At 41.8% G+C, this 21,908-nt stretch overlaps 1 protein-coding gene across 5 annotated transcripts in view; it reads right to left on the reverse strand.

Annotated features, from left to right (window-relative positions):
* The window catches only part of LOC137647053 (uncharacterized), a 37,437-nt gene extending 16,377 nt beyond the window's left edge, over window positions 1–21,060 (reverse strand). The window contains exon 1 of one of the 5 annotated variants that reach the window (XM_068380207.1): window positions 20,901–21,060. The gene's annotated coding sequence lies outside the window, so the exon portion shown is untranslated. Of the gene's footprint in view, window positions 1–13,135; window positions 13,309–20,563 lie in introns of those variants that run through there. The other 4 variants (XM_068380208.1, XM_068380206.1, XM_068380205.1 and 1 more) reach the window with 4 other exon arrangements.
* Between the last annotated feature and the right edge of the window lie 848 nt (window positions 21,061–21,908).

Consider the following 21,908-nt stretch of genomic DNA (forward strand, 5'->3'; position numbering starts at 1 on the left):
AAAGCAGATTCAGACTCGCCCTTCTCTCTGTCAAGAGCCTTAGATGAGCAGGTGGAAGGAAAGCGCCATTCAAATCATTTGTATTGTCATTACCAGGTTGTACCTAAGGGAAAAGAGGTCTAGGAGGGTTAGAGCTGACCTCATTAACTGACATCGAAGCCGCCGCTAACTGAATCTGCCTTTGAAGATTTGGAACCTCCGTGAGATTGAACACCAAATTCTTTGGAAGAGTGTTAGCATCCTTCCACTCTCGGGACTTTGCAATGAAAGAGGCGAGAATGCTAGACAAAACCTCTTCTTGCCATGAAGCCTCAGAAGGTTTTAATAGGGCTGCCACCAGGATAGAAGGTGCCACAGAAGTGGAGGTGTGAACGACCTCTAGGCGAGATCTCAATCCCCGATAGATCCTAGGATGGAAGATATCCCCAGGTGAAGGAGTGACCTGTCTAGGCTGATGAGATTGTCATAACTGCTGGAATGAAGGGTCACATGTCGCAGCCAACTCTCAGCCTTGGTTCGGCAGTTTCTGAGAGATGTCTGTTGACTAGTCTTAAAACTCGACAAAATTTGCAGAAATTGGATCAAGGCTATCCAGTTTCAAGGTACAGTACTGTTCAAGCTTTGGAGTTTCTATCTGGGTCTATTCAGGTCCCACTTTCCCAATAGTTTTTTGTAAACCATCAATGACTGAACCTCAGTGTGTGCATCTTCAGTGTCTTGCTGGAGTGCACTTTAACCTTCTGCTAGAGCTCCATAATTACATTACTCTAATTGATGTGGTTTTTGGGGCATAAGATAGAAGTGTAACATTGTGTAACTGACACTGAGGTCTTAGTGACCGATAATCCTGAGGTAGTAGTGGATTGTCCCTTAATCCAGTACTGTCCAGGGAACAATTAAGAGGGGTTGATTAGTGCCCGCACTAGTATTCTAAGCTATGTCCAGTAAGATTTAAAGTGTTCCTCTGGGCGGGATCTCTCGCCATTAATGGTATGAAGTGATAGCTACCAGAGACAGACACATTAACTTTTGTTTTGTCCTTTGCAGAAATATGTTAGATGCAGCCATCTGATCCTGTTTTCACTCCAAGATCAGTTAGTGTATGACAGCACTGCTGTTCTTCAGTTGTCTCCTTATTCACAATCTCATTGCTGTCTGCTGGAACCAATGTCACGAAGGTGACCGACCCTGAACCTGACTATGGAGAGTTCTCTAGGAATACTCTCTTGTCCTATACAGTAGTCAGGTAACTAGGATCCAAGGAAATCATGACAGATTCAGTCTCATTAATTATCTACTCTGGAGTTTTTGCATCTCTGGTTCCGTGCTATTATTAGCTATATAGGTGTTAGTCTAACCTAGAGGTGCACCAGGGTGTGTTAGTTAAACGAAACCAAGAGGGCACTGTAGTCACCTTCAATGTCCTGATAGACCTGGTTACAGAGACACCTGCAAAATGCTCACTGGAGGATAGGAAAAATGACAGCAATGCTCGGTCAACTCATTTGGCACAAATCCTTGATTAGTGTAATCAAGGTTATGTGCTGAATGTATTTGCAATATAAGACCTGTAAGGTCTCAAGGAAGGTTGTTGCACCCCCAGCCTTAAAAATAGTGAACATAGCTCCTTTTGAGTTGATTGGTATGGATCTTGTCAGTCTTCCTACAACCAGTACTGGTTTAATTGGGTGTCTGATGGTAGTCGACTATTATACCAAGTGGGTGCTGGCAGTAATCATGAGGAATAAGAGCAGCATGAAATGCCAAGCAATTAAAAACAGTGTTTTCCAATTACTCCGTGTGTCACCTGGTCAAGACCAGGGTAACACATTCCTTTACCCTACCCCTACCATTTTCATTACCAGTCCCAGTGGCCATGGCTCTTGACCTCTGATACCTTGCCAGCTGGGCTGGGGAGGGACAACCAAACCTTACTTGCCCTTCTTTTTAGCTTTAAGGAGGGAACCTCCAGGCTTCCTAACACTGAGGGAACCACCACACCCTTCACCACTAGCCACAGGGTACTCTTGGGACATAATTAAAATCACAGGGGCACCAGAGGAGAGGGAGTTACAGTCAAAACGTACCCAAAAAATTTGGTCAAAACGTACCTAGTCAGAAGTCAAAACGTACTCAGTCAAAACTGACTGAAATTAAAACGTACCCAACGGAAATTCAGTATGGAAATTGGAAATATTTTGAAGCTGTAGCCAGCCTAAAAAGGACATGTACTTTACGGAAGGCCAACATGTACCCAACGGAAATTCAGTATGGAAATTGGAAATATTTTGAAGCTGTAGCCAGCCTAAAAAAGACGTACCTTACGGAAAGTCAACATGTACCCAACGGAAATGCAGCATGGAAATTGGAAAAACTTCAAAGTACATGTACCAAATTTTAAAGTACATGTAACTAACGAAAAGTTCAAAGTCATCATGTACCCAACGGAAAGTTCAAAGTTAACATGTAACCCCCCCCCAAAAAATTGGTCAACATCTATCTATCTATCTCTTTTTTTGTAACACTATTATTAATACTAGATCAATGTACAAATATTTAGTTTTCAATTATACCATAAAAAAAACTAAGAATAACTAAATAATATTCTGTAAGATAGATAGATAGATAGATAGATATGAACTAAATTTTTGTGGGTACATTTTGACTTCCAATTGGGTACGTTTTGACTTTCGCAATGGGTACCCATTGGGTACGTTTTGACTTCCCATTGGGTACGTTTTGACCAATTTTTTGGGGTACGTTTTGACTTGCACCCGAGGAGAGGTAGCCTTGGCTACCAACGCCCTCAAAAAAGTTATGGATGGCCTACCTAAAATTCTTAGGTCAAACTTGTCATCCACAACCTGCAAGGTCACAGAGAAAGAGTTTTCATCCTTTGAAGGGGAGCAATGAATACTAGGGGTTCCGGGTGCACCAACAAGGCCTGAAAAACCAGTCCATCCATGATCTAACCCCATCAGCATACTCCCCAGGGACAAATTCAGGGGCAGCAGCAGCAGACACTCCCTAAGGAAACACCAGTGGTGACAAACTTTGCTGCTATCTTCTTGAGCATTGCAGTCTCCCTCCTACAAACGCCTTGCTTGCTTCTTCCCCATCACGACATACGACTCTCTCTCCACCAGAGCCCATGATCGACACTTGGAACACGGAGGTCTGTGGCGCAAGGCCTGACCCAGCATTTTTGTGTTGGGGTGGGGCTACTTGAAAAGTCATTGAAAAATTATTCAATATGCCCTTCCTTAGAAAACGAAAAGAAAAACCTAGTCCCATGAATGATCTTGATCTATTTATTACCGAAATTGACACGGTACTCCAAGGGAAAGAAAATGGAAGCAACTTACATGCAAGTGAACGCTGCTGATGAAGAATGTGATGACGGAGGCAATCATGGCATGTGTGGGCATTGTGAGGTGTATGTTGAATATGGGATACAATGCGATGCATGCCGAAGATGGTACCACGATGAAGAAGCTTGCTCAAATTTAAGAGATGGCACAAGTGATATTTTACAAACCAGGAACATCATTTATAAATGTCCAAGATGTGTTGAGACTGCAATTCCCAATGGTTCATGGGTCAGGCAATCATGGGAAAACATGACGAAGCTAAGCATCAACATAGAAGAGATGAAGGTAAATGTACAATGACAGATCTCTGGTATTATGGATATGATAACTGCTCAATACACCAATATGTGTCAAGAAATTGTTGAGCTGAAAGAGAAACTTACGGAATAGGAACAAGAGAATGCGACCAAGACCACATATGCGAGTAGGTTGAAATGAAAAAACACTTTGATCATAAAATCTACGGAGGAAAATACGAAGGCTTCAGAGATCAAGAAAACAATCATGAAGAAGATAACCACGAATGTTGAACAGGTCAAAACCTCTAAACAAGGCCACTTGCTAGTTAATTTTGCGGATAAAGCTGGGTTAGCAAAGGCTAAAAATTACTTAGAAGAGGTCAAGAATGACATTAAGGTAGAAGTGGATAAAAAGGATCTACTTAAACCGAAGATCAAGGTCTGCAATATTGATGAAAATGAAGATGATATAATTGCCTTTATAAAGGAGAAGAATGAATGGTTGAATGATATATGTGAAAATGAAGAGGACTTTAAATTGATCAGGAAGTTTAAATCAAGACAAAGCGGTAAATCACATGTCATTATAAAGTGTACTCCAACTATCAGGAAAGTTTTCCGTAAAAGGGACGGTAGAGTATATACCACGCTTGAAGGATGCTGCAAAATTTATGATTCCTACAATGTATTTCAATGTTATAAAAGCCAGGAATTTGGTCATACTGCTGATAGTTGTAGCAAGACTCAGGTGTGTGCCAAGTGTAGCCAGGAACACCGAACCATGGATTGTAGTGTAGATACGTTAAAGTGTCCTAACTCCACAATGAGGAATTACAATGATACGAATCATAAGACATATGATGAAAACTGTAAAGTATACAAGGAGGAGCTTACCAGGATAAAAAATAGAACCGATCATGGAGTCTAGCCCATTGGTTAAGTGTGGTCTGATAAACATTCAATCGGTGGGGAATAAAACCATAAAGATTAGAAATCTTATTAATGAAATGGAATTAGATTTATGCTTATTAACGGAAACTTGGTTGCAGGGAAATATTAGTGATAAGTCAAAGATTCAGGAGATGACGCCGTGTAATCACGATTTCTACCACGTACCAAGAAAGGATAAAACTGGAGGAGTGGGTGTCTTCGTGTCGAAAACCTTCTTTAGGGTTTCTATCATGAATGAAATAGTATTTGAAATGTTTGAATATATCTGTTTAAAACTGACAAGAAACAGTAAAGTATTCAATATAATATCATTGTAAAGACCACCAGGGAGTAATATGAGGAAATTCATTGAAGAACTTAGTATTCTTGTGGGTGTGGTGGACGATATTAAATATACATTAATTGGTGGAGACTTTAATTGTTGGGTAGATGATGAAAATGATTATAAGACTAAAGAACTCAAAGAAGTATTTGAGATGTTTAATTTAATAAAGTGTGTTTTGGTATTAACGTCAGTAGATGGTCATACACTCGACTTTGTCATATGTGGGAAAGATTCTGACCTAATAAGAAACCTTGAAGTGGAACCAGACTTTGATATCTCAAAAACACAAACTCATCACTTTTGATGTTAATTTAAATTGCATCAGAGTATTGAAAAAATGGATCACATATAGGGAACGGGAAAATTTTGATGCTGAGAATTTTATTGAAGCTAGTGTAGTGCAAATGTCTTGTGAGAACATACAATGTGAACATATGGTAGATAGAGAATGTGTTGGGTGTTATACCAAGAAATATAACGACAATTTTGGAAAAATGTATGATACCATGTGTCCCATAAAGAGCAAACAAATAGTTGTACGCGAAAATGTTAAATGGTAAAATAGTGAGCTATTAAGGGCAAAAAGACAGACGTAAGATGGAAGGTAGATGGAAAAGAGCCAAATCCTCACAAGCCAGAAATCTATATAATAAGGCCAGAAATGACTATAACATCCTGTTATAAAAAACAGAAAGAAAATTCTACAGCGGAGAAAGTAAAAAAAACTAATAACATGAGGGAGTTTCACAAAAACCTAGATGATTTGATGGGTTTAAAGAAAAAATATGTCTTGCCTGATAATGTCTGTGCAGAGAAGTTTACTATAATCTTCAATGAAAAAATTGATAAAAATGTTATTTTTATTAATAAAATAAATTTTTGAATATACTTACCCGATAATCATGTAGCTGTCAACTCCGTTGCCCGACAGAATTCTATGGAGGGATACGCCAGCTATCACAATACTAGAAGGGGGTGTATTTACCAGCGCCACCTGTGGCCAGGTACTCAAGTACTTCTTGTTGACACCTCCTCAATTATTCCTCGGTCCACTGGTTCTCTATGGGGAGGAAGGGAGGGTCGATTAAATCATGATTATCGGGTAAGTATATTCAAAAATTTATTTTATTAATAAAAATAACATTTTTCAATATTAAACTTACCCGATAATCATGTAGCTGATTCACACCCAGGGGGGTGGGTGAAAACCAGTGTACAAGATTAAAGGATAGCTAAGTATCCCATATTTCATATAATCAGTTATCCACAATAACAATGAAATAATAAGTACCTGGTAAGGAAGTCGACTTGAACCGTTACTCTGCCTTTAATAAGATCGTCTTCCTTACTGAGCGCAGCGTTCCTCTTGGGAGGCTGAATCAACTCAAAGGTGCTAAAGTATACAGGGCTGCAACCCATACTAAAGGACCTCATCACAACCTTTAACCTTGGCGCTTCTCAAGAAAGAATTGACCACCCGCCAAATCAACAAGGATGTGGAAGGCTTCTTAGCCGACCGTACAACCCATAAAAAGTATTCAAGAGAAAGGTTAAAAAGTTATGGGATTATGGGAATGTAGTGGCTGAGCCCTCGCCTACTACTGCATTCGTTGCTACGAATAGACCCAGGGTGTAGCAGTACTCGTAAAGAGACTGGACATCTTAGAGATAGAATGATGCGAACACTGACTTGTTTCTCCAATAGGTTGCATCCATAACACTCTGCAGAGAACGGTTCTGTTTGAAGGCCACTGAAGTAGCCACAGCTCTCACTTCATGTGTCCTTACCTTCAGCAAAGCAAGGTCTTCTTCCTTCAGATGAGAATTTGCTTCTCTAATCAGAAGCCTGATGTAGTAAGAAACTGAGTTCTTAGACATTGGTAGAGAAGGCTTCTTGATAGCACACCATAAGGCTTCTGATTGTCCTCGTAATGGTTTTGACCTTTAGATAGTACTTAAGAGCTCTAACTGGGCAAAGTACTCTCTCCAGTTCGTTCCCCACCATGTTGGACAGGCTTGGGATCTCGAACGACTTAGGCCAAGGACGGGAAGGAAGCTCGTTTTTAGCCAAAAAACCGAGCTGTAAGGAACATGTAGCCGTTTCAGATGTGAAACCTATGTTCCTGCTGAAGGCGTGGATCTCACTTACTCTTTTACCTGTTGCTAAGCACACGAGGAAAAGAGTTTTTTAATGTGAGGTCCTTAAAAGAGGCTGATTGGAGCGGTTCAAATCCTGATGACATTAGGAACCTTAGGACCACGTCTAGATTCCAGCCTGGAGTGGACAACCGACGTTCCTTTGAGGTCTCAAAAGACCTAAGGAGGTCCTGTAGATCTTTGTTGGAGGAAAGATCCAAGCCTCTGTGGCGGAAAACCGCTGCCAACAAACTTCTGTAACCCTTGATCGTAGGAGCTGATAGGGAGCTTACGTTCCTTAGATGTAACAGGAAGTCAGCAATCTGGGTTACATTGGTACTGGTTGAGGAAAACTGCATTGGCCTTGCACCAGCTTCGGAAGACTTCCCATAAAGACTGATAGACTCTGAGAGTGGATGTCGTCCTTGCTCTGGCAATCGCTCTGGCTGCCTCCTTCGAAAAGCCTCTAGCTCTTGAGAGTCTTTCGATAGTCTGAAGGCAGTCAGACGAAGAGCGTGGAGGTTGGGAGTACCTTCTTTACGTGAGGTTGACGCAGAAGGTCCACTCTAGGAGGAAGAGTCCTGGGAACGTCGACCAGCCATTGCAGTACCTCAGTGAAACATTCTCTCGCGGGCCAGAGGGGAGCAACCAACGTCAGCCGTGTCCCTTTGTGAGAGGCGAACTTCTGAAGTACCCTGTTGACAATCTTGAACGGCGGGAATGCATACAGGTTGAGATGGGACCAATCCAGCAGAAAGGCATCCACGCGAACTGCTGCTGGGTCTGGAATCGGAGAACAATACAAGAGGAGCCTCTTGGTCATCGAGGTAGCGAATAGATCTATGGTTGGCTGATCCCACAGGGCCCAAAGTCTGCTGCAAACATTCTTGTGAAGGGTCCACTCTGTGGGGAAGACCTGACCCTTCCGGCTGAGGCGATCTGCCATGACATTCATATCGCCCTGAATGAGCCTCGTTACCAGCGTGAGCTTTCGATCTTTTGACCAAATGAGGAGGTCCCTTGCGATCTCGAACAACTTCCTCGAATGAGTCCCTCCCTGCTTGGAGATGTAAGCCAAGGCTGTGGTGTAGTCGGAGTTCACCTCCACCACCTTGTTAAGCTGGAGGGACTTGAAGTTTATCAAGGCCAAATGAACTGCCAACAACTCCTTGCAATAGATGTGAAGTGTCCTTTGCTCCTGATTCCATGTTCCCGAGCATTCCTGTCCGTCCAGTGTCGCACCCCAGCCCGTGTCCGATGCGTCCGAGAAGAGACGGTGGTCGGAGGACTGAACAGCCAATGGTAGACCTTCCTTGAGAAGAATGCTGTTCTTCCACCACGTTAGAGTAGACCTCATCTCTTCGGAAACAGGAACTGAGCCCGTCTCTAGCGTCATGTCCTTTATCCAGTGAGCAGCTAGATGATACTGAAGGGGGCGGAGGTGGAGTCTCCCTAACTCGATGAACAGGGCCAGCGATGAAAGTGTCCCTGTTAGACTCATCCACTGCCTGACTAAGCATCGGTTCCTTCTCAGCATGCTCTGGATGCATTCTAGGGCTTGGAAGATCCTTGGGGCCGACGGACAAGTCCGAAAAGCTCGACTCTGAAGATCCATACCCAAGGAGACAATGGTCTGGGATGGAACGAGCTGAGACTCCTCAAAATTGACCAGGAGGCCCAGTTCCTTGGTCAGATCCATAGTCCATTTGAAAATCTCCAGACAGCGACGACTTGAGGGAGCTCTTAAAAGCCAGTCGTCTGACGGAGCCGGACACAAGATCATGATACTGCTGCACAGTCTGTAAACTGTCAATCATGGGCAAGCGAGGAAGTACAGTGACAACCCGAATCTGTCTAGACTGTCTGGGTCGTACAGACAACTCCTTAACGGGTTGCTGAGGTTGCCCACTGCGTCACAACAAGTCCCTTCTGTTGGTTGTTGAACGTCTTCCCCGTGACACATTGACTCCGTAAACAAAAAATCCTCTAACAAGGACTAAGCTTGGACTGCATGTCATGCAACACAGCTCAAGGTCTATGGGAGCAGGTGTGGTAACAGACGGGATTAGCGGCTGAAGTGTAACCATTACCTTCCCTGTAAGCATGTTATGCTTAAATAAAAGTCCATAAGAGGTTATGCAGCTAAAGGCTCCCTCCAAATGACAGAGTCCTCAAGGGAATATCAAAAGGAGGGAGAAAAGAACTTTCTCATCTACAGGGACCTTATCCTAGAAAAGCTAAGTTCTCTGAGTGAGGGTTCACTGGTGCAAAGCAGCAGACTAGAAGGCAACGTTATGAAACTGCTTGACAGTCTAGTGAGTTGGCAACAACCCAAGATGTGTTGAGAAGCATGCGGTAAGGTATGCAGAGCATGATGTATGCAGAGTATGCTGTATGCAGAGCATGCTGAATGCAGAGCATGCTGTATGCAGAGCATGTTGTATGCAGAGCATGCTGAATGCAGAGCATGCTGAATGCTGAGCATGTAGGAAGTAGAGCCTGCTGTAAGCAGAGCCTGCTGAAAGGAAAGCAGAGCGTGTGCATGGCGTTTAACATTTCTCAGAAATTCCATGACCAGTGCTAGAGTGCTTAATGCATGCTTGCATGGGGTTTAAACCATGGTATGCTGAACAGCAGAGTCAGAACGAGCTGGAACAACAACAGAGGTTTCCTCAACTTGAGGGAAAACCTGAGGTTCAGACTGCATAGGCTGAACAACAGACGGAGCAGAAGGCAGGTGCAAGGGTGAAGGAGGTTGACTCCTAGCAAGAGTTGCACCCAAGGATTGTACCAGCTGAGCGGAGGACGGAGGCGGAGTAGTCCGTTCCTGTTCCTGAGAGATGAGTGGAGCATGAGAAGGTTGAGGCTGCGCAGAACAAGGTAAAGTTCTAGCAAGCTGAGGCTCCTGAGGCGCAAGTGCATGGTGTAGATGAGCTTGCCTAGATGAGGGTTGAACTCGGTGCAGCGCTGGTTGAGCAGACAGACTCACGGAGGGGAGAGGTTGTTGTACCCCAACCGAGAGTTGCACCACTGGAGGAGCAGCAAGGGGAGGAGGAGGAAGAGTGTAACTCTCCTGATCCCAAAGCAAGGGTTGCCTTAAAGAAGGCTGAGGCTGAACAACACTGTGAACAGCAAACTCCGAAAGTGGTTCAACATCGTACGCCTGGCAGATGGAGCTGCGACTGGGTGCAGCGAGTGCAGGCGGGTGCAGCACAGGCTGAACGGGTGCAGGAGGTTGGTGCACCACCGGTGCAGGCGGGTGCAGCATAGGCTGAACGGGTGCAGGAGGTTGGTGCACCACCGGTGCAGGCGGGTGCAGCACAGGCTGAACGGGTGCAGGAGGTTGGTGCACCACCGGTGCAGGCGGGTGCAGCACAGGCTGAACGGGTGCAGGAGGTTGGTGCACCACAGGTGCAGGAGGTGCAACACTCTCAGCACGACACTCACGCATCAAGTCCGAAAGCTGTGCTTGCATGGACTGTAGTAGAGTCCACAACATCATACGCCTGGCAGATGGTACTGTGATCAGGCGGAGCGAGTGTAGGAGGAGGGAGTGTAGGCGGAGGCGGTGGAGCAACACTCTCAGCCCGACACTCACTCATCAAGTCCGAAAACTGTGCTTGCATGGACTGTAGTAGAGTTCACAACATCGTACGCCTGGCAGATGGTGCTGCGACCAGGCGGAGCAGGTGCAGGCTGGGCGAGCACAGGTGCAGCGAGAACAGGTGGAGGGAGTGCAGGCGGTGCAACACTCTCAGCCCGACACTCACGCATCAAGACCGAAAGTTGTGACTGTATGGACTGCAGTAGAGTTAACTTGGGGTCGGCAGACACTAAGTTCTGCTGAGGTAAAGCCTTAACAGCAGAGATCTGTTGTGGCAGAACCTTACTCCTCTAAGTCGGAGTGTAATCAACTGATGACTTAGGAGAGTCAGAGCTAACCCAACGACTGCATTCGGGTTGTGAACTTTAACTTCGTACGTCTGGCATAGGTCTGGACTTAACGAGTAAGAAGTCTTGAGACCTGAGACCAGCGTTACTCTGCCTTTATTTTCTCCCCTAATCTCTTCTGCAGACGAGCAAAATAAGGGCTCAATCGTCTGCGGGTGGGAGTGACGGTCTCGGTAAGACACGCCCACAACCACCGAGAATACTTCTGTGCGCCGATCAAGGCCTGCTGAACCCTTATGCCCTTCGACATTGCTTCTCCCCTGGGCTTGGGAGCTTGCAAGAGGTCCCGGACTGGGAGGACGACTGGCGCGCACAAAAGTACCCTCACGCACCAATCACTTATCACTTTGATTTCTGTTTGCACTTATTTCACTGAACTCGAAACTTAAGTGGTTTGTACCTGAAATACGCAATTCTATCCTTTCTCAAAGTTAGTAATTGCGAAAACAGAATTACAATGTAACAGAAAAATCTAATGAAAGATAAATCAGTGGTTGGAAAGAGACTAAACACTAGATCACTCTAGAAACGTTTAGTTTCTTCCCCTAAAGAGACTAGGGAGAAGAGCAAAAATCGATAATGACGTTACTCGTACGCCTGGCAGGCTTGAATGAAACGTTTATCCTCTTTCTCCCTCCGTCTCTATCTCTCTCTCTCTCTCTCTCTCTCTCTCTCTTGACTTAGAACCTGAGAGAAGAGCCCAATCATATATATCGTTAAAACATATTATTGTTAAAGGAAAAAACTGAAAAGTTCCTTTATTAGGATCAAAACCATTAAGTTAAGAAAGAATGAACAAAACGCTAGACACGGTTACTCTTACTGCAACGTGAAACCGTGAACATTCTTTCTCTATCGTAACGATAGAGTGCAAGTTGAACGTTCTGAACGTCAACAACTGCAGAGACAAAACAAAACGTTAGTTCAGCTTTGAAAACAGTACGAGACTGTCAAAGAAAATCTTTCAAACTCTGTGGCGGAAATAGCATAATATGTTAACAGGTAAAACCGAAATGACGGGCTCAAAGTTTATTAACTTCGGTAAAAGACCGCCTACTATTAGGAAGGTCGAATATAAACAAATATAAAAATTAATTTTAATGAGTTTATAATAAAAGGAAGTTAATCGAAGAGGCCTATAAGAGGCGGAGAGATATAAAATAAATCTATAACTTTGTTAAGCAAAATTAAGAAAGAGAGTCTATACTCTCTTAGACACCAACACTTCCGTCTAAGGGAAGGGTCGGCCATTGAAAGGTGAACGAGAGTTCATACTCTCTCGTCACCAAAATTAATCAAATTAATTCCAAAAGCTAACTAAGCTAATATAGAAGTTTTCCAGTAAAGCGACAGCCGAAATCAAAGAGAAATACTTCACCAAAGTCGTGAAAATACTCCAAGAACATAAGCGTATCCCAGAACGTCTTGCCGGAAGCACGACAGAGGAATAATTGAGGAGGTGTCAACAAGAAGTACTTGAGTACCTGGCCACAGGTGGCGCTGGTAAATACACCCCCTTCTAGTATTGTGATAGCTGGCGTATCCCTCCATAGAATTCTGTCGGGCAACGGAGTTGACAGCTACATGATTATCGGGTAAGTTTAATATTGAAAATTTATAGAGGTTTCCCCCAAAATCACTTGGAAGGACAGTGAAGGAGGGTAAGAAGTCAATAAAATTTAAGAAAATAAATGTGCGACTTGTTAAAGGTTATGAGAGAGATGAAGAATACATATTGTGGAAACGGCCCTTTCCCAAACAGTTCAATAAGTGAAGCTCCAAACAAGCAAGTTGTATATAATATTTACCTGAACATAATTAACCTAAGTATATCACAATCCTGTTTTTCTCTCTGTGAAAAAACTGCATTGATCAAACCAATATACAAAGGAAAAGGTGATGTAAACGAGCTAAATTCATATAGGCCCATTTCAAATTTATCCTACATGTCGAAGCTTATTGAAAAAATCGTAAGTGAGCAATTATGGGCGCATATTGATGAGTTAGAGATGTTCCCGGAAAATCAATCGGCTAATCACTCTACAGAAACTACCTTATGCTCAATAATGGATATGATAGGTCTTCTTGATGAGGGAAAGTGTGGAATTTTGATTATGTTAGATCTTGTGCTGCTTTCGATACTGTTGTGCACAAGTACTTACTTGACGACTTAAAGTCTATTGGAGTGACTGAGGAAGCACTGGAATTTCTGCGAAGTTACTTAATGAACAGGAAGACTATTGTAGAAGTTTCTGGAAACCGATCCAGTGAGAGAATTCTTATGAAAGATGTACCACAGGGAAGTGTTCTGGGCCCTATCTTGTTCAACATATATACTATCGAGCTATCACACATCTTGAAAAAACAAAAAGTGGGCTTTAAACTATATGCAGATGATACTCAGTTCTACCTTTCAATTTCAACAACACAAGATACAAAGAAAAAAATTGATGAGATAATGACTGAAATTAAAACATGGATGCAGAGGAAAAAGCTTAAATTAAATGATAAAACAGAATGTATGTTTTTTGGTACAAAGGTGGCTTTGAAGAATTACCAGTTATTTCAAAGTATAAAAATTGGCGACGCTGATGTTAGGATTGTGCCTGTTGTGAAAAATTTGGGTGTACTGATAGATTGTAATTTGTCAATGAGGTATCAAATAGTGAACACAGTGAAAGTGTGTAACTATCACCTGAGAAACATGACAAATTAGAATATAATTTGTATTTTTCCTAACCATACAAACCTTAGCTATTTACATAGGGTTTCCTTTTGGCGTAGCTGAAATGACGAGCCATTAAAGTTTTAACGAGGGTTTAACTATCCCCGCGCTAGTTAGCACGGGGGTAGGGGAGGGGTAGCTAGCTACCCCTCCCCCCTCCACACATCGGTGAGCTGCCTCACTTCACTTAGAGGTAGGACTTATCTCGGGGGACAGGGCTGGAGGGCAAATATGTGTAAATAGCTAAGGTTTGTATGGTTAGGAAAATTACAAATTATCTTCGAATTTGTCATTTGTTCCGTAACCGAAATACAAACCACTCTATTTACATAGGGTGACTTACCCTTAGGCTGGGTGGAAAGTCCCCAGCCTTACTGGCTTTGGCTTACCCGGGGACTCAGAATCCGAGTGTGTAGCACTTCGAGAAAAAGAGTCCCTGCACCTCACAAGTTTATTGCTACGCTAGAAACGAGCGGCCTACATAAGTGTGTGTGGAGAGATGAAGTGTGACTCGTCCTAGGAAGTTGACCTGAAGTCCTTTACATTGAATTCTAGGCTAGGACGTCCCCATACCATCTCGTCAGGGTATGGGGGACGCGATAGTATTGTACTTAATACTAGGAACACAAGGAAGCATTGTTTACCTGCAGAGGTTTGAGGTCAGCTATGCAGAGACCCAGGATGCTGCATTCCCCAAGAGAGGGGAGGATGAAGAAAGAAGTACAGTGAACCCTCGTTTATCGCGGTAGATAGGTTCCAGACCCGGCCGCGATAGGTGAAAATCCGCGAAGTAGTGACATCATACTTACCTATTTATTTAACATGTATATTCGGACTTTTAAAACCATCCCTTGTACGTAGTACTGTTAACAAACTACCCTTTAATGTACAGAACACTTAATGCATGTACTACAGTACCCTAAACTAAAACAGGCACAAATATTAAAGGCAATTTTATATCATGCGTTTCCTAAACACGCTAAAAAGCACGATAAAAAATGGCAACCAATGTTTTGTTTACATTCATCTCTGATCATAATGAAGAAACAAACTCATTTAGTGTACACATATGTGTAAATGTTAGTTTTTGCATCGATTACTGTATATTGATTATACAGTATGTTGATTTTGTTATTACCAATGTTTTACTTAATTTTTCTTAGGACTTCCAAATGAAATGTTTTTCTTTATGACGCCGCCTGAAACGACGGCGTCATAAAGTACTGTACACTCAGTAAACAACCACGCTCAGAACAAAGAAGGCATTTAACGCGCATGATGAAAGTGATAAATAATGATATTTACAGTAAAAGCATTTACAAATTATGTTACCTTACAAATATAATTTACCGTATCTATATAAAATCATACAGTACTGTACAGTACATATTGTACGTAGCAAAGCAGGAAAACAATTTACGAGAGAGAGAGAGAGAGAGAGAGAGAGAGATTGTTTTACGTACGTAAATGTAAATTTTAAACAAAAAAAATATGATAGGTTACAACATGTAGACTTTTAAAACCTTCCCTTTAACTTAATGCATACAGTACTAAACTATAAAACAGGCACAAATATTAAAATGTTAGAATATTAAAGTAAAAAATGAAGATTGTTACTGTACTCACCACGAAAGAAGTTCAAGAAAAACTTGAATGATGATGGCGATGAATTTGCTGCACAGTAGAAATGATGAGGATGAAGCTGATGATGTCTTCTACTGTGCAGCCAATGATAGTATTTTACGTTTCTTCAGACGGAGGTGTCTTTTCCTGGGACACCTCTTCAACTTCTTCAATTTCTTCCGAAGGTGTACTAGCAGGAGGAACTGGCTCTTTTTTGCGAGGCTGGAAGAACATTGTGAACGGAAGTTGCTGCCGCTGCTTCTTTTTTCGATCTAAGAGCATCCTGTGGGGAGTCATGATGTCATCGACCTTGTTGGAGAATTGCATAGACCGAACCATATCCTCGTCCCACTCTTGCAACATTTCTTTCACCTCCTTTATATGGTTGCAGACCTTGGCAAGCCGTTCTAGTGTTAAGCCCGTTTCTTCGACATTTTCTTGGGTCTCTTCCTGGGTTTCACTCTCTTCTTCGCTTGCCAATTTCGTCAGGTCTTCTAGGTCTGCGTCAGTTAGCGGCTGGGAATGGCAGTCCAACAACTCGTCGACGTCTTCAGTCGTCATGTCGCCAAACCCGTCACCTCCAATTATGGCAGCCAACTGCACAGATTTCCGTATTGCAGAGTGTTGAATCTCAGCAGGTGTAAATCCCTCGTCGTCGTAAACAATCTGGGGCCACAACTTCTTCCAGCTCGCATTCACAGTTGCAGGTTTCATCTCTTGCAGTGCCTTCTGGATATTCTTCAGGCACGTGGCTATGGTGTACTGCCGCCAGTACGCCTTCAAGTTAAAATCTTCATCCTCATCATCTTGGGCAGCATCCACACACGCAGCGAGGTCCGCCAAGGTATTCTTCGTGTAGAGGGCCTTGAACGCCCTGATAACCCCCTGGTCCATCGGTTGAATTAATGACGTGGTGTTGGGTGGCAGGAACTCAACCCTCACGCGACAGGTCAGTTGCGTGTCCACCAGCGTTATCCATAAGGAGAAGGATCTTGAATGGCAAGCCCTTCTCTACGAGATATTCATTGACTTGCTGGATGAAACACTGGTGGAACCAGTTGGAGGTCAGCATCTTTGTAATCCATGCTTTTGGATTATGCATCCAGTACACGGGAAGGAGATTCTTATTCTTATTTTTCAAAGCGCGAGGATTTTTCGATTTATAAATAAGCCCCGGCTTTAGCAAAAATCCAGCAGCATTGCCACACATCACGAGGGTAACGCGATCCTTGAATGCTTTAAAGCCAGAGGCTTTGGCTTCCTCTTTGTACAGGAAAGTTTGCGACGGCATTCTCTTCCAAAACAAGCCGGTCTCATCCATATTAAACACTTGTTCCGGCTTGTATCCACCTTCGGCGATAATATTCTTGAACGTCTGGTTCACGTAAGTTTCAGCAGCGGCAGTGTCAGCCGAAGCAGCCTCGCCATGCAGGGAAACGCTTTTCAGGGCGAAGCGTTTTTGAAACTTCGCGAACCATCCTTTGCTGGCGGAAAAACGTTGTTTCTGAGGCTGGGAATCAGTGGATGTCCCTGGTTGAGGTTCATCTGCATCATTATCTTCTTCAGCATGGTTGCCGTCGTCGTCTTGAGGTTCCTTTGCAGCAAAATTCTCATACAAGCTCAAAGCCTTTGTTCGGATGGTGTTCGTATCCTAGGCTATGTTCTTCTTCCGGCAGTCGGCAATCCACACAGCTAAAGCACCTTCCATGCGTACGATCGTTTTATTGCTCGTTGTAACGACTCGCTTTGCTGATCTGCTAAAGGTGATTGCAGCCGTCTTTCTAATGTTCGCCTCGTCCTTCTTGATATAGCGAACAGTGGATTCGTTGATTCCAAAATGGCGCGCTGCGGCCGCGTAGCTTCTACCGTCTTTCAACATATTGAGAAGCGTCACCTTCTCAGCAATCGTCATCATCCTTCGGTGGCGTTTAGGCTCACTACCAGCCTTAGTAGAAGCAGAACGCTTGGGAGACATTGTACAGTAGGATTTACACAGAAAGTTCAACAAAAAGTTCAACTTAAAACAGTCGCACACAGCACAGATTAAAGTTCACAAACTTAAGAACGTCTACTCAGCGATACGGCGTAAGAGAAAGTGGCCGCCGCGAGAACCTAGATGCTGCGGGCAAAACACCAATCACAGGCTAGATAACAAAACTTGAGTTCTGATTCGTCATCTATCAGCGCTTGAACCAATCACAAGCCGTCTTATATGATGCGTAGGTTACCAACTCAAAGTACAAGATACCCCGCGTATACTGTACGTACAGTATTAATAATAATAATAATAAATAATGATAATAATACAGTAATAATAATAATAATAATAATAATAACAATAATTTTATTAACAACAACAACAACAATAATAATAATAATAACAATAATAATAATAGCTTTACGTATGCTATTTTATTCTTTTGTAGGATGTGTCTCTCTCTCTCTCTCTCGTACGCTTATTCGAAATGTGATTTTTGCAACAGAATATTATTGGATGCAGTACTACGTACGTATACATACAAAAGATTCATGGAAAAGAAGCACATCCATTACATTTGTAGTACAGTAGTAGCCATCAGCAGCCTTACACCATTCTAATATGGTATGACTGCATCTGATTTGCGTTTTATGTTCGATTTAATTTTACTACGTACTGTATACAGTACTGAATTATCGTATGATCACATTCTCTTTTCGTGTTTTATTTCTTTCTGTGCTAAATTATATATCATATGTAATGCAATGAACAATCACTAAGAGCAGATATTACTAATTACAGTATTAATGGAATTACAGGTAACGAAATATCGTATTTGGGGTCTTCAGATATCGCGGTATTTTCGAAATTTCCAGAAAATCCGCGATATGTATATATATATATGGGTTATGGAAAAAACCCGCGAAGTGGTGAATCCGCGATGGTCGAACCGCGAAGTAGCGAGGGTTCACTGTATTACACCGTTGACCTCGACACTGCGGGCAAAGGGTGTGAGGGTCTGTCTCAATCGCCGACATATAAGTTCCACATGGGCGATCGGCAAGTCCAAGGCATTTCCGCATGGTGGAAAGCAAAGGTAGAGGCCAACTTCAAACAAACACACACTGGAAGAAAAAGCAAACAAATTAAGGCTGTCAATATGCGAGGACGGGACAGAAACGTCTGTACATCGTCCGAGCCAAAAGTAAAGTGAGGCAGCTCACCGGTGTGTGCAGGAGGGAGGGGTAGCTAGCTACCCCTCTCCTACCCCCGTGCTAACTAGCGCGGGGTTAGTTAAACCCTCGTTAAAACTTTAATGGCTCATCATTTCAGCTACGCCGAAAGGAAACCCTATGTAAATAGCGTGGTTTGTATTCCGGTTACGGAACAAATAGCATTTATTAGAAAATATTTAACAGAGGGCAGTACAAAAATTTTAGTGATGAGTCACGTAATATCAAGGCTTGATTATTGCAATTCTCTTTACTATAAATTGCCAAATACACTACTAAGAAAGCTTCAAAATGTGCAAAACCGGGCGGCTAGACTGATAAAAGGCATTAAACTTTGGGAGAGAATAACTCCTGCATTGATCGATCTACATTGGTTACCTGTTAAGGCTAGAATTGAATTTAAGATTTGCTTGTTGACTCACAAAGCACTTACAAGTAATAAGCCTAAATATCTTCGTGATTGCTTGGTCCCCTATCCTCAAGTTACCAGCGCTGCTGTAAGAGTTAGACATGCTGATGTCCCACATAGACTTTTCGAAATTAGTGTGAATCATGCAATAGGAGGAAGAACGTTTAGTTATGCTGTACCGAGATTCTTCAACGACCTTCCACTTGATGTCAAGAATAGCAAAAATGTGGCAGCTTTCAAGAAAAACCTGAAGACTTATCTTTTTAGAAAGTGTTATAATAGTGACCTGAAAACTATTAAGCCTGAATACAAATGCTAGCGAAATAACTGATAAGATACAGAGCAAAATATTAACTAGAAAGAAATTATTTTCACACACCAAAGCCCTCCTGAACAGACTTTTATTGTCTGATGGAGGGCGAGAAATAAACCCGTAAAAGTAAGTTACGAAATCTCCAGAGCCATCCAGTACTCCCCTTGAAAGAAAATTAAAGTTGCTTACCTGTTGTTTCAAAGAGAAAGCAACTCGCAAGCCTGTTTACCTTTTGACAACATATGCTCATGCTGAAAATGTCACATTGCAGCCAAGACATGGAGAAAAAATCAAGCCTAAAGTCATAAATGACTATAATGTTGGTATGGGAGGTGTTGACCTTTTGGACAAAAAACTTCATCATTTTGCTGCACAAAGGTCAACCAGGAGATACTGGAAGAAAATTTATAGTAATCTTATAGATGTATCAGTTGTAAATGCTTATATTATCTATCAGCAAAATACTGATAGGCAATTCAAGAGAGATGATTTTCTTTGTGACATTATTGAATGTCTGTCAATCCCGGATGCTGCATCTTACCCTCTCATTCCACAGTCGCCAGGTCGTAATCCTATTCCTGTCAGTTCACCTGGTTCAAGCCATGTATATGCTAGGTTAGATGGTTGCAAGCAAAGATTATGTGCAGTTTGTCCCAAGCGCTCGAAGCACTGGTGTCCTGGATGCAATGCTGGCATTCATGAGCAATGCTGGCCAAAGCTGCAACATTACTAAAGGGTGAAAGGTCGTCCTAAGAGAAAACATGAGGACAATGATGACCACGAAAACTGTCAGTAAATTCAAGTCAATAATTGCGGCTACTTTTGTGAACTCGCTTGATAATTATGAATGTAATATTTTTGTAAATCCGCATTACCAAATGGTGAAAAGGTGTCACTTGATATGTTGATATATTTTTTTTTTTTACCACGCTATCACTAAATAGAATATTCTGTTTTTTTTTAGGACTTTTTCAAAATTACATTCTTTACAAAATTAGCACTGTTATAACAAATAGGAATAATAAGTTTTGTAATAATCCAGCTTCAAAGTGACTTTGATTTTTTGCAACTGTGATTGCTAAAGATATTTTTTTTAATATCCAAAGTAATTAAATATGTATTAAACAATAAATGCCCTATTCAAAAAGCTCATCTTCTTGCGGTTTCAATTATACCAAATACTTATATATTAGAGTGAAAAATATATTATTTACAGATGTTTTCTTTATATAAATATCAATAAACCGTCAGGACTCAGGACGGCGCCGCCCGTCGTCCTTCGTGGGTTAACAGAACGCTGTTGTTCATACCATTTATAAACAGCTTCTTGTAATTCCTTATTGTAAGCAACTTTTATGCTCTTACGTAAATGTCCAATATGATTATCTTTATCATGGGTAACACCAAAACGAGTCGCAAATGCGTATATCACTGACTGTTTCTTTATACCATATTCATCGCAAACACTGGCTACAGAAGCACCAGACTCCAACTTCTTTTTAAGTTCCAGTTTAGCACTAATGCTAAGAAAAACACGCTTTCGTTTTTCACCTTTGGATGACAAGATTTAGGAATGAAAATTAAAAGAAAGCCAAGAAAACAAAGATATACGAAGTCACTAAAAGAAGGGGCAAAATCAAAACAAACTGAGCTCTGAAGATCTTGTCGAGCACAATGTTGGGCTGTAGCCTTTGTAACGGCGACCCTGTGTAGTTTTTCTTTCTTTACGTTTGACTTTTTCCAATGATTCAGAGTTCGTTCAACGTTATTTTTTCGGATCACCTGAAGGTTGGGAACCCCAACTCACGCCGAGGTCGTTTATCTTCAGGTGAAAAAATTATGGTCGTTTTTCTTCAGGTGAGGAATTTAAATCTAATAATGGGACTAACAAGCTAACTACCAACTACCAGTTTATAAGTTAATTGTTATTAGTGTAACGACACGAGTGAGACTAAGCAATAAACGTGCCAACAAACTAATCTATAAGTTAGCACATAGATATTTATTTTACAATGACGGTACTTAAAGAAAAATTTTATTTTTCTCTAATGGCTAAGATATAAAATGTTTTTACTCTTCAACATAAAACCAAGCGGTAAAGAATCCCTCATGGACCGTGCAGTTTATGAACAAGTTGCGCAGCCACTTTTAACGGATGATCCTCTTCCTGCTATCAACTGGTTAAAGAACAAGAATCTCCTGGGTAGAGAAATTAAGCGCATTCAGTGCCGAAATTCAATGAACTGGACTAAACTACCTTCTATCAGTAATATACAGTGATGAATGGAAAGCTTATTCAAAAATTCAATCACATTAGGATTTCAACACCAGACCGTAAATCACTCACGTGACTTTATTGATACAGAAACAGGAGTACACACAGGCCACCGAAAGTTATTGGGACAAGCATAAATCAAGGATTAAGACAATGCGTGGATGCAAGAGAGAATTTTTTAAATCCATATTTACAGCAATTAATGCGATTTGAAAGGGATGTTAATGGTAGTTTCGATTATATATATATATATATATATATATATATATATATATATATATATATATATATATATATATATATATATATATATATATATATATATATATATGCATATATATACATATACATACATATGTATGTATATGTATATATATATG

The sequence above is a fragment of the Palaemon carinicauda genome, chromosome 9 (genome assembly GCF_036898095.1).
Source record: "Palaemon carinicauda isolate YSFRI2023 chromosome 9, ASM3689809v2, whole genome shotgun sequence".
Classification (NCBI taxonomy): domain Eukaryota; kingdom Metazoa; phylum Arthropoda; class Malacostraca; order Decapoda; family Palaemonidae; genus Palaemon; species Palaemon carinicauda.